The 16,667-nt window shown below is 38.1% G+C and overlaps 1 long non-coding RNA gene across 1 annotated transcript; it reads right to left on the reverse strand.

Moving 5' to 3' along the window:
* Positions 1-228: 228 nt before the first annotated feature.
* On the reverse strand, positions 229-8,761 carry LOC127182220 (uncharacterized). The gene is made up of 3 exons (XR_007829860.1): positions 8,303-8,761; positions 7,113-7,190; positions 229-630 (listed from the first exon to the last, which is right to left on the reverse strand). It is a non-coding gene; the product is annotated as an uncharacterized LOC127182220 (long non-coding RNA).
* Between the last annotated feature and the right edge of the window lie 7,906 nt (positions 8,762-16,667).

Raw genomic sequence — 16,667 nt, forward strand, 5'->3', positions numbered from 1 at the left:
GTTTACTCAGAAAAATGCAATTGTTATTGAGAGTGCTAAATGTGGGCTGGAGTGAGAAACGAATGTGAGTCTGTAGGTGGCCTTCTCTTTTCCTTATCTCTCATTCTTTTCCTCCACCGCCTCCCTTTCTCGCTCTGAGAGCAGGAGCAGTTGTCAGTGGAAACTCAAGGGTAGTAGATGACATTTGTAAAGCATTTGCACGTAAGTGCTAAATTACCAGTTCAGCGTTAATGCTACTAGCGAGCACACAGGCCAGGCCTTGACTACTTCTTGCATGCGAACCTCATCTCTGGGGACTTCCAAAAACTGAAAATGCGACGAAACCCCACACTTAATCTTTAAATGAAAGCGATGGCTGCACAAATGATAAACAACATTCGTCTTTCATTAGCCATGATGCATTTCACACATACTGCTCAACCTCAATCATTAGCCTCTAATTAACATTCGAGGAAAAACTGACGTCTTCCAGTAATTGATGTTAATTTGAAGAGTGTAAAACACTGAATACAGCCATTTGCTGGTGCATAAGCAAACGAGCAAGACAGAAAGAGACAGAGATCTGGTTTGTGGCCTCGTTTGGAGATGTTTTCTTTCGCTCCTCTCCTTTGTGGCACGACCCCGCCGTCTCTAATCAGAATGACAGACAGACGCGCAGGAGAGAAAGAGAGAGGGGGAGAGATGGAGATGATGAGAAAAAAAAAGAGATAGGGAGAAAAAGAGTCATACTCAAGGCAAATGGGCCTTGGGAACATACAAAGTGGTACACGGCACAGGATGAACTCCAGTGCTTCTGTAGTGCAGCACTAATGGGCAATTCACATATTCTTGTAAGTTAATGAAAACCATAACCGTGCGCTTACAGAAATAACCCTTTTTTGGGAATCCAAGAATATCAAAGCGATGGAAGGACATAGCAGTGTAAGTACGTCATAAAGATTACTCCAAAATGGATTCGTAGGGAGAAGAAAGAGGTAATTTATGTGCTGTTTTTTCCATGGTATTCTCAGACGCACAGAACCCGTGCACGTTCACAAATCTGAACATTTTACAAAAATAAAAGGGATCATACAAAATGCATGTTATTTTTGATTTACTACTGACCTGATTATTTTTGATTTACTACTGACCTGAATAAGATATTTCAAGTAAAAGACGTTTACATATAGTCCACAAGAGAATATAATAGTTGCATTTATAAAAATGACCCTGTTCAAAAGTTTACATACACCTGATTCTTAATACTGTGTTGTTACCTGAATGATCCACAGCTGTGTTTTTTTGCTTAGTGATAGTTGTTTCACAAATTCTTTGGTTTTCCAGCATTTTTGTGTATTTGAACCCTTTCCAACAATGACTGTATGATTTTGAGATCCATCTTTTCACACTGAGGACAACTGAGGGACTCATATGCAACTATTACAGAAGGTTCAAACGCTCACTGATGCTCCAGAATAAAAAAATTATGCATTAAGAGCTGGGGGTGTAAACTTTTGAACAGAATGAAGATGTGTACATTTTTCTTATTTTGCCTTAATATCATATTTTTTCATTTAGTACTGGCCTTCAGAAGCTACAGACGATACTTACATGTTTCCCAGAAGACTATATAAGGTAAATTTACACTGATCTTCAGATTCAAAAAGTCGTTTTTTTCGTCTGGAGCATCAGTGAGCGTTTGAATCTTCTGTAATAGTTGCATATGAGTCCCTCAGTTGTCCTCATTGTAAAAAGTTAGATCTCAAAATCATACAGTCATTGTTGGAAAGGGTTCAAATACACAAAAATGCTGAAAAACCAAAGAATTTGAGGGACCTGAAACATTTTTCTGAAGAACAGCAGGCAGTTTAAATGTTCAGGACAAACAGGGACTCATGAACAACTATCACTAAACAAAAAAACACAGCTGTGGATCATTCAGGTAACAACACAGTGTTAGGTGTATGTAAACCTTTAAACGGGGGTCATTTTTCATCATCAATGCATTTTTTATGATCCCTCTTATTTTGGTAAAATAATTAACATTTTGCAGATTTTGCAAGGTGTATGTAAACTTTTGACCTCAACTGTAAATGACATTTTAATACATATTAAAATAGAAAACTAGCTATTTTAAATTGTAACAATTGTAATAATATTTCACAATTTTAAAGTTTCAACTGTTATTAATTTAAAAAAATATGGCCTTTGTCAAAAGTCTTTTTTTTTTTAACAAACAAACTTTTGAACAGTAGTTTACTAAACTGCATGGTAAATAAGTGAACAAAAATAACTGGGTAAATTTAAACACAGCGTCTTTTTAAAAAAGTTCATTAAACTTAATTAACAGCTAAAAAACAAACTTTATGCATAATTCTGACTCACTACATTTTAATGCTTCTTTAATCAATGTATGACTTATTAAAAAAGTGCAAGAGCAGCACCAATTCATGTACAATATAATATCAGCTTGCATTATGCATTATGGCTATGAAATGCTTTACAATATGTTCACCAAGCAATTAAATCAAGTCTGAATACAGTCTAATGGGAGTTTAATGCACACTTTAATTGATTTTAATTAGGCATGAATGAACACGATCCTTAAATTATATAACCAACAAATTCCAACAGCTACCAATTTCTTTATTCCTATGCATGACTACATCTTACGGCACATCGCTAATTTCAGCCACGCTGCATTAAATTGCTTGTCTCACATAGAAACAAGATAGATGTCATAACAAATCAAAGCGATCCTTTAGCCTGTTGTCCTTTACTTCAACTTCTCACCCACTGACAAGTCTACACAAAACACCACAATCCCTGCAATTAGCGTCCCATCTCCCACACATTTGAGGCCAGTGATCACTCAACCAAGGATTCCGAATGAATGAGGAAGATTAATCACTGACAGCTAAAAGTACTGATTAATGAGCGGTCATTAAAACTTCATGAAGGAATGATCAAAGCAACTTCGTATATGTTGCAGCCAGGTTTGCAGCGCATCAAATGGAAGCTTGTTGAACAAGGGGGTGGAATGGGGTGGAAGGGTGTTCCTGCAATTTCTGATGAAGGAAATCTAATGATAATGCGATTGGGGTTCGGCATGCAGGCAAGAGTCCTATCTTAGTCATCTCCTAAACATGACCATAGTTCTAGCAGTAAATGGCCTCTATTGACCCCGTGAAGGGGGCCCAATATACACATCCACATATGCATGCATGTAGAATCCAAACACACACACACTCAAACGCACAAAGGGAGCTTTGTGCACCAATGATGGAAGGTTCTTATGTGTGTGTGCATGTGTAATTGCCGTTATGAAGGTGTTTAAAGGTGGCGAGGTCATAAAAGGTGGCATACCTTTTTATTTTTCTCACCAGGTTTTCAAAAATACAGTTAAACTATGGCATCCGAGGTCTCGTCTTCCAGGCTTCCCAGCTGAGAGAGAGAGAGAGAGAGAAAAGAGGCCGAGAGAGCTATAGAAGTGCTGTGAGACCGACAGGGAGGAATTCTCAAGGGAATCGGGGATTAGGAAAGAGTGTCAGGGAGAGAGAGAAAGGAAGGGGTGGGGCTAAAATGCTAAAAGTGCAAGGGGTAAAAGCAGCAGCCCAAAAATGGAGGGGGAAGGGCACTGGGGAAAAGAAAAAAAGAGAGAGAGTTTATGTATACATCTGTGTGTGTGCGTGTAAAAGAGCGTGTGAATAGACTCTTTGTGATCAAAAGACTTGTTTATTTTCTTGGCGCTTGAGCTCTTCAGGAAACACATTTGGCCTGTCTCTCCACTGTCTGCCATGCTAACCCCGTAACACACACCTTTGACTTTACTCACAACTTTGGAGACGGACTTTACAGTGCTGCGATCCCAAAGACAATATCTCCTGTTCGAACACACACGTCCGTCTCAAAGGGATTCCTGATGGGGAGCGTGCAAATTGACGTCCATGTTTTCTCTTTCAAGTACACATAAACTCTCCCTCTCATTCTGTTTGGTGTCCCTTCGCTCTCTGCTTCTCCTTGTCCCAGCTGGTATTCACACATTTCTAATAGGATTACCACACTTTCACTTTGGGGAAGAGCATATAGATGTATACGAGAGATGATGAGGTGGAAGGAACGAGGCAGAGACAGCAATTTATGGGGTTAAATGTGGAAAAGAGAGAACCAGATTGGAGCTTGCATATGCAAAACTACTTGTTGCTAGGGTGTGTAAAGTGGTTGCTATGCGGTTACTAGGGTTTCTAGGACATTAATAGCCCTGAAGGTAGTTGCTAGGCTGTTGCAAGGGTGTTCTGGGATGTTTCAAGGGTGTTGCTATGTGGTTACTGTAGTGTTTTTAGTTTCTAGGACATTGCTGACCCTCAAGGTGGTTGTTAGACTGTTTCTAGGCTATTTTGAGTAGTTGCCAGGGTGTTGCTATGCGGTTTGCTGTGTTTTTTTTTTGGTCCTCAAACATTGCTGGCCCATAAGGTGGTTGCCAAGGTGTTGCTATGCAGGTATTATGGTGTTTTTAGAGGTGGTTGCTAGTTTGTTTCTGGGTTTCTATACAGTTACTATGGTATTTTTGGTTTCTAGGAGGTTGCTGGCCCCTAAGGTGGTTGCTAGGATTTTCTGGGTGGTTGCCAGGGTGTTGCTATGCAGTTAGTTTTTAGTTTCTGGGACATTACTGGCCTTGAAGGTGGTTGGTAGGCTGTTTCTAGGCTATTCTGGGTAGTTGCCAGGGTATTGCTATGCAGTTAGTATGTTTTTGGTTTCTAGGAGGTTGCTGGCCCTTAAGGTGGTTGCTGGGACATTCTGGGTGGTTGCCAGGGTGTTGCTATGTAGTTACTATGTTTTTGGTTTCTAGAAGGTTGCTGGCCCCTAAAGTGGTTGCTAGGATATTCTGGGTGGTCACCAGAGTGTTGCTATGTGGTTACTATGGTATTTTCAGGTTTTAGTATATTGCTGGCCCTGAAAGTGGTTGCTAAGCTGTTGCTAGGGTGTTCTGGGGGGTTTCCAGGGTGTTGCTATGCAGTTACTGGTGTTTTTAGTTTCTAGGACATTGCTGGCCCATAAGGTGGTTGCCAATGTGTTCCTATGCAGTTACTCTGGTGTTTTTATTTGCTAGGACATTGCTCTGATGGTGGTTGATACCTATTCTGGGTAGTTGGATGTTTTTTATGCAGTTACTATGGTATTTTTAGCTTATAGGAGGTTGCTGGCCCCTAAGGTCATTGCTAGGATATTCTGCGTGGTTGCCAGGGTGTTGCTATGCGGTTACTGTGGCGTTTTTACTTTCTAGGACATTACTGGCCTTGAAGGTGGTTGCTAGGCTGTTCTAAGCAGCTGCCAGGGTGTTGCTATGCAGTTACTATGTTTCTGTTTTCTACAAGGTTGCTGGCCCCTAAAGTGGTTGCTAGGATACTCTGGGTGGTTGCCAGGGTGTTGCTATATAGTTACTATGGTCTTCTTGGTTTCTAGGACACTGCTGGCCCTGAAGGTGGGTGCTAGGATATTCTGGGTGGTTACCAGGGAGTTGTCATGCAGTTACTATGGTGTTTTTAGTTTCTAGGACATTGCTGGGCCTGAAGGTGGTTACTAAGATATTCTGAGTGGTTTCCAGGGTATTGCTATGCAGTTACTATGGTATTTTTAGTTTCTAGGACATTGCTGGTCCTGAAGTTGGTTGCTAGGCTGTTTCTAAGCTATTCTAGGTAGTTACCAGGGTGTTGTTATGCGGTTATGCGATAGTGTTTTTGTTTTCAAGGACATTACTGGCCCCTAAATTGGTTGCTAGGATATTCTGGGTGGTTGCCAGGGTGTTGCTATGTAGTTACTACGGTGTTTTTGGTTTCTAAGATGTTGCTGACCCTGAAGGTGGTTGCTAAGCTGTTTCTTGGTTACTCTAGGTGGTTTCCAGGGTGTTGTTATGCGGTTAATATGCTGTTTTTGGTTTCTAAGAAATTGTAGGCCCTGAAGATGGCTGCTATGCTGTTTCTAGATTTTTCTGGGTGGTTGCCAGTTTGTCGTTGTGCCGTTATTATGGTGTTTTTGTTTTCTAGGAGGTTGCTGGCCTGAAGGTTGCTAGGCTATTCTAGGTGGTTGCCAGGGTGTTGCTATGTGGTTACTATGCTGCTTTTAGTTTCTAGTACATTGCTGGCCCTGAAGATGGTTGCCAACCTGTTTCTAGGTTATTCTAGGTGGTTGCCAGGGTGTTGCTATGTAGTCACTATGGTGTTTTTAGTTTCTAGTACATTGTTGGCCCTAAAGGTGGTTGCTAGGCTGTTTCTAGGTTATTCTGGGTGGTTGTCAGGGAGTTGATATGCAGTTACTATGCTGTTTCTAGTTTCTAAGACATTGCTGGCCCTGAAGGTAGTTGCTAGTTTGTTTCTGGGCTGTTCTGGGTGGTTGCCAGGGGATTGCTATGCAATTGCTGAGGTATTCTCTGTGTTTGTCATTGTGTTGATATGTGGCTGCTAGGTGGTTACTTATGAGCAGTCAAAGGAACAAGAGAGCTTACCTTAAACTGTCAATAGCCGGGTTGCAGATTTTTGAATAAAACAACACAAAGATCCAGAATAAAAGTAAAAATATGCATAAAAACTCTCACTTAATAACTTTCTATATGCTTTTTATAATTTGGACATAAAAATATATAATAAATTAAAAATTATATATATATTTTTTTGTTGTTGTTGTTATTTGTTTAGATGACAAGCTACAATTGAAACACAATTACATTAATAAATTCTATTAATTCTGTGCATAAAAAAATATGACAGAATATAATTCACAAGAAAATGTAATTTATTAGATTATACATATAATATTTTTAAAAAGCCACAATGGCTTTTGCAGTGGCTACAACTTTTTTTTTTATTGTGCTAATTTTAAAAAATAATCCAAGAATATCATGCACTAACACATGGGATAGAAACGATGCCTTTGTTTTTGCAAATATTCCCATTTTTCCACATAAATGAAAAAAAATAAAAAGGCTAATGATATCCTAGTCCCTAGATATGGCTCACATCCCTCCTTCAGTGGAAATCTGTGCTGTGAGCGCTGACATTTAATACCCAGGGTTACCACCAAGTATGAGCAATGTAAATGAAATAGACCTAAAAAGTAATGAAAAATAAAACACAGACCTCAGTGAAACCTATTTGTCTCAAAAACCAGGTGGATATCGTACTCGTGTGGGGCTGGTGACGCTGACTAGCTCCTTCCTATAAGCAAATGCAATAAGAATGCAACGTTAATACATCACACACACACATACACACACGTCAGGCAGCGCATGCACGGGCACCCTCGAGCTATTTCAAGTAAATATTTCAAAAGTGGTAAAACCAGGTGCCCTGCGACCACTTGATTAGGTGTAAATAAAGTCGACTGTAATCCCTGAGAGAGCGAGACTGTGTTTGCATGTGTGCACGTGTGTGTGCGTGTGTGAGGCCTCATAAGCCAGCGAGGAAAAGAGACTGAAGGAGAGGAATGCAGGAGTTATATTTGACCCATTTCAGGCACTTTGCCAAGCACTGTGCCAAGCCTATGAGCGCAGGAGAGAGAGAGAGAGTGCGCTGGAATGAGGGTGAGGAATTAAAAGTGAGAACAGAAGTAAATTGTGGAGCAGAGACACGGGGCACCAGCCGCAAGAAACATGAGCGAGGTTAAGTGTTAGAGGACACCGAACGGCTACGAGAGCGTACGCGTGTTTATAAGCGCCTGCGAGGGCCGCTGGTATGGTGTCAGTCTATATCGGGCCCGGCATGTGTGTGTTGACAGCGTCTCCTGTATCTCAGCTAGGAACTCTCTCTTCCTACTCCTATTCGCACTATTCGCGACTTCCTACTCCTCGTCCTCCTCCCTCTTGAGCACGAGCGAGCTCTCTTTCCATCTTTCCTTCGGCCTAAAATAGTCACGCAGTGAAAAATTTCAAGCCGACATCTACACTTTGTTTTGGTTGGAGACGTCCTCAAAGCCTCCCGAAAATTTGTTTCATATTAAAGCAACAAAGCTCAAAGTTATATTTAAGAAAGAAGGAGGAAAAAAATGGAGAGGGAATCAAAATGGGGATATATACAGGGTATAAAGTAAACGTGAGACGTAGCGCAGGGTTCGGAAAGAGTGAAACGCTGCCCGGGGTGAGTCTGTCGAACACTGCAGACTGTGTGGCAACTGCGGCCTCATTACCTCACTGGCAATGAAGTCTCGGCCCTGCCTTTTAACACGGAGGAAATGTGTGTGTGTTTGTGTGCGTTGCAGTGAGAGGAACACAGTGTTGGTTTGTGAGGGGGAGAGAAATAAAGAAAGAGGGTGAGAATATGTGTTTGCGTACCCAGTGCCAGGATGACTGTGGTGTGCCGACAGCTTGCCAACGCTCCAACCTCAATCACGTTCGTCGGGTGTCGAGAAACACCTCGCGGTGTCTGTTGCTATGGCCATTAGTCTCCAACCGCACGTAGATATAAGCCAAGATAATAATACATAATCATTAAATGCTGTTATAATGACAAGCCACCGTGATGCCTACGTCGCAGTTTGGCAAACTGAACAAAGGATCCGAGTAACTATATTTAACACTTTTAAGCTTAGGCCTTTTTTTGTTGAGCGCTATATAATTGCAACGTGACCTTTCGAAGGCTGTGAAATTTAGTCGAACGCATCTACCACTTAAAAGACTAGCACTAAAGAAGAAATTACGCTGAATATGTACTCACCCTCAGGCCGTCCAAGATGTAGTTGAGATTTGGAGAAATTCAGCATTAAATCATTTGCTCACCAGTGGATCCTTTGCAGTGAATGGGTGCTGTCAGAATAAGAGTCCAAACAGCTGATAAAAACATCCCAATAATCCATAAGTAACCCACACCACTCCAGTTCATCAATTAACACCTTGAGAAGTAAAAAGCTCTATGTTTATAATAAATAGGGCTGAAACAATTCCTCGAGTAACTCGAATAACTCGAGGACGCACAAACCGATAAACGCTGGACATATTTAAGACCGTAAATTAATGGTGGTTAGTTATGATGTCCCTAAGTTAGCTATGTTTTGTGAAAGACTAATGTGATACTGATTTTATGCAACAGCTCATCAATAAACAAGTTAATATTAAGAGACTTACATTTTAGACAGTATATTGCCTGTTTTTGCTCTAATTCGCCAACAAATAACCATTCTAAACAGCCACAGCACTGTTTTGCATCTTTGAGCAACATGACGGTGTTTCATTCTTGAATGAATCACCCGTAAATTGATTCAGTTCAATCGCAATGACTCACTTACTTAAAAGTGACTTGCTACCACCTGGCGGCATTGATTTTACATTTAAAGTATCTTCATTTTAGAAATACATGTAAATATCAGTATTTAATGTTTTTTTTATAAAATAACAAAATATTACTTATGCATTTGTAACTGCAAGTTAAATGAATTCATGTCCCTCTGAGCTGAATTAAATAGTGAGTAAATAGGCCTACATCTAAATGCCTTTCTAAAGGCATCTAAATTTCTTGATTTATGCCTTTGTTTTAGGTTGAAATGTTTACCTTATATATATATATATATATATATATATACACACACATACATACATACATATATATATACATATATATATATACATATATTATTGATATATTTGTATTTGCATTTTGAACGTAATTTGGCAAAAAATGCATTAAATGGGTTTTCATGTTTTCATGGTTATTAATGTATGCAATTTCAGCAATAAAAATGTTAATTTTTCTAAAAATGAAACAAATCAGTTGTTTATTTTAAGAAACCTCTCTTATTTTCTCTTATATTTAGTATTGCTCTTTAATAAAGAAAAATAACTTCTTATCCGATTACTTGATTAATCAACAGAATACTCGGTAGAATACACGATTACTAAAATAATCGATAGCTACAGCACTAATAAGACACTAATCAACTTCAAACCATTGCTTCCAGCTAAATTAAGAACTCTCTATCCATAACATTGCATTTTCCAGTGAAAAAGTCGTCTCATCTGAATCAGGAGATAAATATGCACAGATCAAGCACCATTTACAAGCAAAATAGTCCAAAACAATACTAAACATATGTCAGTGGATTTTAATGTGAGAGGACAACAGACGATGCACTCTTTCATTTAAGGATGTATTATTATAGTTCATGGACTCAAAAATAAGAAGAAAGTCGTGTGGATTATTGTGATGTTTTTATCGGATATTTGTACTTTCGTTGCAACGGCACCCGGCCGTCCAAGATGTAGAAGAGTTTTTTTCTTCATCAGAACAGATTTGGAAAAATTTAGCATCACTTGCTCACCAATAGATCTTCTGCAGTGACTGGGTGCCGTCAGAATGAGAGTCCAAACATCTGATAAAAACATCCCAATAATCCACAAGTAATCCACACCACTCCAGTTAATCAGTTAACGGCTTGAGAAGTAAAAGATGCGTGTTTTAATAAACAAATTACTCATTAAGACATTCTTAACTTAATCCATAATATTGCATTCTTCATTGAAAAAGTCGTCTCACCTGAATCAAGAGAGAGATATGCACAGATCAAGCACTGTTTAGAAGCAAAAAATAGTCTAAAACAGTTCTACATAAACAGTTTGAAAAAAAAATTGACTTTTTCACTGGAGGAAGTGTTATGGTTATGGACTCAAAAATGGCCAGAAATTAAGATTAAATTTACAAATTTTGATGGATTTGTTTCTTACAAACACACAGCTTTTTGCTTCACAAGACTGATGGACTGGAGGCGTGTGGATTATTGTGATGTTTTTATCAGATGTTTGTACTTGCACTGCGATGGCACCCACTCACTGCACAGGATGAAGGAAAAAACTCATCTCCACCTTGGATGGCCTGAACACATTTTCAGCAAATTTTAATTTTTGGGTCAACTATTCCTTTAAAGCGTTAGATCACAAAATAAAAAAAGCTGTCATCATTTACTCGCCACTTAAAGGTCTAGCACTAAAAAAGAAACCTTGCTGAAAATGTACTTACCCTCAGGCCATCCAAGATTTAGATGAGTTTGTTTCTTCATCAGAAAAGATTTGGAGAAATTTAACATCACTTGCTCAACAATGGATCCTCTGTAGTCAATGGGTGCCGTCAGAATGAGAGTACAAACAGCTGGTAAAAAAAAAATCACAATAATCCACAAGTACCACTACAGTCAATCAGTTAACTTAACATCTTGTCAATCATTAAGAAAATCCATCAAGACAAACCGTTCAAACCGTTGCTTCCAGCTAATATACGAGTCCTTTATCCATAATATTGCTTTTTCCAGTGAAAAGGTTGTCTTCTAAACAAATATGTTCTAAACAATATGTGGATTTTGATGTGAGAGGACAATAGACGATGGACTTTTTCACTGAAGGAAGCGTTATTATGGTTTATGGACTCAAAAATGGCCAGAAATTACCATTTAAAATTTAAAACATCATGCTGGATTTGTTTCTTACAAGCACACAGCTTTTCACTTTACAAAATGTGAACTGATGGACTGGAGCTGTGTGGATTACTGTAATGTTTTTATCAGATGTTTATACTTTCATTGTGACAGCACCCATTCACTGCACAGGATGTAGAAAAAAATTAATTTGCATCTTGGATGGCCTGAGAGTGAACACATTATCAGATTTTCATTTTTGGGTGAGCTATTCCTTTAAAGCAGTAGATCACAAAATAATATATATATTAAGTAGAGTTGTTCTGAAGGCACTAAGGACTAGCACTAAGAAACCTTGCTGAAAATGTACTGACCCTCAGGCCATCCAAGATTTAGATGAGACATCACTTGAGCATCACTTGCTCAACCAATGGATCCTCTGCAGTGAATGACTGCCATCAGAATGCAAATTTTAATTTTTGGGTGAACTATCCCTGAAAATCTGTCATCATTTACTCACCCTCATTTTTATACACTGAACACCAAAGAAGAATTTTTTGGACACAAAAAGCTGAAACATTCTTCAAAGTATCTTCTTTTGTGTTCTCCAAATAAAGTCATACCGGTTTAGAATGGCACAAGATATTCTTGTGGAGGAACATTGTGTGCATTGTGGACGTACCCTTGGATTCTGCCAACTGCGTGAGAGACTGTACCTTTTAAACTGTAAGCTGACATGCATTATGTCGATGTCTTCCACGTCTTGTTCTCTTGCCTCTGCAAGTACTCCAGCCTACATGTTTGGCCGGCTGATGTATAACACAGGGCCTTGACTGTGAACGACCTTGTTTGTTGAAAATGTTGGTTTTGTGTTTAAATGCGGAGGACACGGATGAGTAAATTAGCGAGAGTGAGATATCTTACCATGTTGTGCCTTTGTGTGGTATTATACGAATCAGGATGTTCAACATTACACACTCATTGAGGGATTCTAAACGCCTGCCAGAGTACACTCCAATATTATGACATGAATTGTCATCACTGATATGAAAGGTTTCATCAATGACAAGAGCTCAACAGTGCAAGTTAAGACTGATTACGTTTGTGACCCTGAGCCACAAAACCAGTCTTAAAAGGCATGAGTATATTTGTAGCAATAGTCAAAAATACACTGTATGGTTTTTTTTTCTTTTATGCCAAAAAATCATTAGTTTATTAAGTAAAGATGATGTTCCATATTTTGTAAATATCCTACCATAAATATATCAAACTCTAATTTTTGATTAGTCATTTGCATTGCTAAAAACTTCATTTGGACAGCTTTAAAGGGCATTATTTTTTGCACCCTCAGATTCCAGATTTTCAAATAGTTGCATCTCAGCCAAATATTGTCCAATCCTAACAAACCACACTTCACGGAAAGCTTATTTATTCAGCTTTCAAATGATGTATACATCTCAATTTAAAAAAATTTACCCTTATTACTGGTTTTGTGCTCCAGGGTCACATTTAATCAAGTATACAAGCATTGTCAATTAGTTAGTAGGGATGTGAAAAGAAAATCGACTAGTTAGGGGAAAGTCAACTAACCCTGTATAATCTGGCTGGCTTCATGTTCACCCTGATGTGTTTCTTTAGAGGCCTTTTACTAGTCTGCTTCAATAATCGGCTAGTTGGACAACCTTTGTGACCTACCCCTACTAGTTAAACCCTACTAGTTAAATGTGAGTAATAAAAGTCTTCTATGACAAAATTCTAAATAGGTAAAGTGTACATTTGTGAATTCACTACACAATACTTCTTTAATTACATCACAACAAGGCATGTTTTGTCTTCATGTATGTAAACAGCTTGCTATAATTAGACGTAGATTGAACGTTAAGTAAAAATGCCCTGGTGAAAAAAACAGCATATGCTGGTAGCTATGTTTTGACGTTGGGATGCTAGTTAGGTATGGTCCTTGACCAGCAACATGACCAGCATAAACCAGCTAAGGACCAGCTTAAACCAACATCAAAACATACCTAATCAGCATCCCAGCATCAAAACATAGCTGTTTTTTTCACCAGGGTAAGGTCAAATATAATAATATATGTCTTTTAAATGTAACTAAACATACAAAAATAAGTTTGTCTGTCGTGAGAACGTATTCGCAGTAAATCCACAGGTTCAAACCACTATTCAGACTCTCAGGTGACATTCAAATATGTATTCAAAATAACTCACCCATCACACCGGGTTCTGTCACGAAATGGGAAGTTAACAGTCAAGAGGTTATTTACATGAATTCTCACCGCAGACACTTAGTCGGTTTTACAGGTGGAAATCTTCCCGTAATCTAGTAAAATCTGTTTGGTTTGATGCTGGATATCGCCGTGTAAAATCAGATAGAGTTTGGTGTCCATCTAGTGGTTAATCTTGATGTTAGCACATAACGCAAAATGCACGTTAATCCAGTCAGAACGAGAAATGGGCGGGAAAAGCGTGAGGGAATCGCGACTGTTTTCCTCGCGTTCTGAACAACATTAACGGAACAACCTCGTTTAAACTGGTTGTTCTGTGCTAAACATGTTAGCTCGCTGTTTTCTAGCTGGGTAAAGCTGGTAAACCAACAACAAATGGGTTTTTGTTGGCTCTTGACTGACTCAGAAACCGGATAGGATGTTCCAAAACACAGCTACGCTTGTTTGATCTATATAAATTATTAGTGAATGTTTTTTAAAGTAGTTTAAAACATTTTAGTTCTACTACGTGAGGTATATTTACAAATATCATGGTATACCATTTTAATGAACATTTAAATGGTGCATAAATATTGGACCCTACTCATTTAATACCATGGTCCATATCAATTGACTTAACATCTCTGATACCATTACTGTACCATGGTGCCACAGTCGACTACTCTTTTAAAGACTAGCAGTAGTGCTTCATTAAAGGTAGACGAGTAAAGGTAAATAGACAGTTTGGGATTTCAAACCATCCAAATATTTATGCGTCATGAGTTTAGAAATGACATCACACAGCAAAAGAGGTCTTGAACTGCTGTAGATGTTAAAAAGCGGTGCTTTACCGACTTCTCAAAACACCTCATAACCAGCTTTTAAGAGAGTGATTCTTAGAAACCCGGGCCTGAGCGATCCTCAGCTTGTTAGTGTTAAAACTTGAAAGTGTTTGGGAATGCCTTACATTCCCGTGCTTAATGTTTTTCTCCTAAGGACTTGGATTTCCATTGCGTGACAGCTGGGAAGTGTGACATGAATGTTTTCTTTTATAGCTAGCCATTTCTTAGCTAACATTGAATTAACTTTTGTTAGTAATGTGTCATTTAGACGACGCAGTTAAATCCTCCTAGAGTAACGTGAGGTTGCTCTGTGTTGTTCCTTCAGAACAACTCTACTATTAGCTTACCAGACTGTCACACTACTGCTATAATTTAATTTATATTTATTTAAACTATAAAGCCATTTTTCCAAACATTTAGCTTGTAAAAAGCAGCCTGGATAGTTTTCCAAGAATAAGCAATGTATAAAAAGGAAGGTATATACAGTATAACTGTATCAGGTATATAAGGAAGCATCAGTTATGCAAAATAATTAATAACCTGAATAAGATATTTCACATAAAAGACGTCCACATGAGAAAATAATAGTTGTATTTATAAAAACAGCTGTTCAAAAGTTTACATACACTCAATTCTTAATACTGTGTTGTTACCTTAATGATCAAAAGTGTACGTGAACTTTTGAACAGAGTAATTTTTTATAAATTCGACTATTATTTTCTCTTGTGGACTATATGTAAATGTCTCTTATGTGAAATCTCGTATTCAGGTCAGTACTAAATAAAAAAAAATAACATGCATTTTGTGTGATCCCTCTTATTTTGGTCAAATAATTCATATTTAGCAGATTCTGTTAGGTGTGAACTTTTGACCTCAGCTGTAAGTGTTTTTATAGAAATCCAAACTTCACATTTCTGTATATAAACCCTCCAAAAATAATTTGAAATCATTTATGTGGTGAGCAGCATTGTGCCACTAATGCTGTCAAATAACCTTTACTTCTATTAAATATTTTTTGAATTGGGCTTTTTACACTTGGCTCATTTTAACTATGGGTTAACATAATTCTGAGTTATCGTGTTTCAAGTTGCATTCAGTTCATACTTCATTTAATTTACATATTTACAAACCTAAAAACATGAATTGGACAAATGCAAGACAGAACCAGCATGGAGCTTGTTTTAGTAAGGAAGCCTAAATTGATTATTATTTTTTTTAACATTTCCCTCAGGTGATGAAATTACACCAAGTGCGTGAGTTTCTATGGCTGCATTCATGAAAGTGCATGAAAATTTAATAAGGTAGGCATTGTTTACCTTATGATTGGATGGTAAACAACTTGTGATGTTCTAGCAACATGTTATTTGACACTGCATACCTTGCAAAAACCTGCCAAAGGGCTTCATAACCTAGAGTTTAACAGTAGAGTAAAATGTTTCTTAAAGGATTAATATACTTCCAGAATAAAAAAATCCTGATAATTTACTAACCCCCATGTCATCCAAGATGTTCATGTCTTTCTTTCTTCAGTCACAAATAAATGAATTTTTTTGAGGAAAACATTCCAGGATTTTTCTCTATTTAGTGGACTTAAATGGGAATCAGTGGGTTGAAGGTCCAAATTGCAGTTTTAATGCAGCTTCAAATTACTGTACACCACCCCATCCGAGGAACAAGGGTCTTATCTAGCAAAGCAATCAGTCATTTTCTAAAAAAAAAAAAATTTTATATACCTATGTCACGTGTGACCTTTTCAACATGACTACTACATAATGCATGAGGTTGAGCTAGTGCACGATGAGCATTTGTGGTTAAAAAGTATATACATTTTTATATTTTTTAGAAAATGACAGATCGCTTCGCTAGATAAGACACTTATTCTTTCAGCTGGGATCATGTAGAGCCCTTTGAAGCTGCATTGAAAAAGCAAATTTATAAGTTCAAACCATTGGGAGCCATAGAAATCCACTGTATGGAGAAAAACCCTGGAATGTTTTCCTCAAAAAACTATTTCTTTGCGACTGAAAAAGAAAGACATGACCATCTTGGATCAGGGTGAATAAATTCTTCTGGAAGTGAATCAAAATCCTTATTTTCCCACACACAAGCATTTTTAAAAGATAAAGGAGAAAACAGAACCAGACTTGGACACATTTTTTGGTCTAAAGTTGCACTTTAATCCTAACACTTATTGGCTGTTTGGCCCCCTCCCATCTTTGCCCACCCCGTTCCCACC

The sequence above is a fragment of the Labeo rohita genome, chromosome 19 (assembly GCF_022985175.1).
Source record: "Labeo rohita strain BAU-BD-2019 chromosome 19, IGBB_LRoh.1.0, whole genome shotgun sequence".
Classification (NCBI taxonomy): Eukaryota; Metazoa; Chordata; class Actinopteri; order Cypriniformes; family Cyprinidae; genus Labeo; species Labeo rohita.